Source organism: Poecilia reticulata, linkage group LG5 (genome assembly GCF_000633615.1).
Source record: "Poecilia reticulata strain Guanapo linkage group LG5, Guppy_female_1.0+MT, whole genome shotgun sequence".
Lineage (NCBI taxonomy): Eukaryota > Metazoa > Chordata > Actinopteri > Cyprinodontiformes > Poeciliidae > Poecilia > Poecilia reticulata.
Genome location: NC_024335.1, coordinates 23,220,789 through 23,223,526, shown reverse-complemented (window position 1 = coordinate 23,223,526; position 2,738 = coordinate 23,220,789).

Sequence of the window (2,738 nt, the reverse complement as noted above, 5' to 3'; positions counted from 1 at the left end):
ATATTTTTTAAATGAAATTAAATGAAAGCCATTCACTGTGGCTATAGGTAATTCGGGACTTCGATGTCTGTGAATAAATAAATTTGATTAATTGTAGATTATGTTTTGTTTCATGGTTACACTTGTGAGTAGGCTAAACAACGCTTCTTTAAAATTGATTTGATGAATTAATTATTCATTTATTTATTCTGCCTTTTGAGATCTATAGTTATAAAGGGCATTATAAATAAAGTCTAATTATTGTTATTATTAATTTAGGGTTCATGTCATTTATTTTAAAAAGATGAAAAAAATACATAAATGCAATATTTACGAATTAAATGCAATGTAATTACAGAACATACACAGGAGGAGACATTTTTGTTTCCAAATCGCCTACTTTCATGCGAGCAGACTGCTAAATCTTTGATTATGGATATGTGGAAACCATTCAGTGAGGAAAAGGCCCTCAAGCTAAAATATGGCCACTGAAAAATAAAACGTGGTCCTCCTATTTTCTACATTCAAATCAGACTTTCATCAGCGTCTATATTTATTTGCACCTCCAACACTTAAACCAAATACATTTTTTTAAAAGCAGCAGCAGTAGAAGAAAGTATTTATTGTGTGGGATTGAACTTTTCTAAGCCCAACAAGATCACCTGTCACTTATATGTTTTTATTCATTTATATTTGTTTGCTTTGGCTGTGACAGAATTTTGATTCAGAATTGAACTCCTGCTTCAGAGAAGACTGCAAGACAAAAGGATATACTGTATTTTCTTAGATCAGTTGTAAAAAAAAATATTATTTTTCATCAATTCGAGTTGTTTTGGAATATGGAAAACTAACAAAACTCTCTTCCAAGCATTATAGACAAACTACCTGATCCATGTGGTTATTGATTCCCAGAAAGTCCGTTGGAAGGTTTGGGAACCCTTTATTTAGTTTTCTTTAACGCTGCAGAAAATGGTTGTGTTCATTCAGCAGGTGTTATTACAGAGTTTGTCCTCTAGAGGTCAGTGTACAATGTGTCCACGTGACTTCAGCTCATGTTAATCAGAAAAACACAGAAATCCTACACATAGTTTCAAATGATTAAATAAGACCATTTATTTATTAATAAAATGCAAAATTCCAAACACAATAAATTACTTCTGAAATGTGACAGAAGAGTATTTGTAAAAAAAAAAAAAAAAACACATAAAAAAATGAAATAAAATACATTAACAGAAAGGAGAAGAAACTCCTGAATGAATGAGCATGTTGGTGTCTGCAGAGCCTCAGTGTGTGTGTGTGTGTGTGTGTGTGTGTGTGTGTGTGTGTGTGTGTGTGTGTGTGTGCGTGTGTGTGTGTGTGGAGGCCCTGCTGAGTCACAAGCTTATTAGAGAGTAACTGGAGCACAATAACCAGTGCGCAGCTGAACTCTGTGTCTGGTGGATTTGGTGGTCCAAATATGAGAATTTCAAACTGTTTCACGAAGGTATTCTTCATTTAACACTTCAGTTAAATGAGTGTAAGTGAATCTAAAACCACTAGGCAGAAAGATCCCAAGCTTGCTTTCAATGTGGATCATTTTATTTATAGGATCACAAACTTGTCTTCAAAGGCACCATGTTGATCGTGGACACCATGATAGGAGTGTCCAAAGTCTGTCCCCGAGTACTGAGGAGGTTGTTACTACCAGTAGAGAGGGAACTAAAACATGCAGGATGCCGGCCCTCAAGGACCGACTTTGGACACCCCTGATCTAGAATATAATCCAGATTACGGAAGGATCCTCAAATCCAGGCCTCGAGGGCCGATGTCCAGCAACTTCTGGATGTGTACGTGATTCAACACACCTTAATCATATATCTAAATTGCCTCCTCAGTGCAGTCAGGTTCTCCACAGTGCTGCTAACCATAGATGTGATTATTTGACTCAGGTGTGGCAGAGCCACATCTAAAACCTGGATTGCTCTAGGACAGTGGTCCCCAAACTTTTTCCTGTGAGGGCCACATAACTTTTCCCTTCTCTGGTGGGGGGGCGGAGTCAGTTTGTAACAGAAAAAGTGTTACACGTTTATCACCTGCGCTGCCGGAAATTGTTGACGGTAGGGGGGGGAGGGGGTGCGCGTTTCTCGATTGATGGAAAGTAACTTTAACATATGAATTCCTCATATGTTAACATAAAAGCTCGTTTTGAAGTATAAGTTGCTACTTACAGGTATTGCTTCGAAGAATTCGACCTGGAATGCGGCGTTCATAACAAACACGTGTGTTCATCTGCTCTACCGCTAGCAAACAACCGTACTGATTAAATAACATAAAAGTCAAGCAGTTCCCTAAAAGTCCAACAGATGGCAGCAATGCGCCATGCAAAACAAAACACCCACAGTTTACAGGACACATTTCCTGCTAAAGAGCCCCCTGGTGGTTGAAGAAAAATCCACATATAAACCGGAAAATGCAATATATGAAAAAAATCTGAACGCTCTCTGGTATTGTTCGGGGGGCCGGACCAAATGTGGAGGCCGGCCCGCGGGCCGTAGTTTCGGGACCACTGCTCTAGGACATTCAGAGTAACTGTGGACTGTTAATATGAAGGACAGATTTGACTGGAGTAATCAGGAGTACAGTTGCAATTGGATATGAATCCTACTGGTTTCATTAGATTGTTATTTTCTGTGCATCTGTGCGATATAAATGAAATAAACTGGACTCATTTGTGTCTAAATGAGACATTTGTGTCTAAAAGGGGGTAATATATATATATA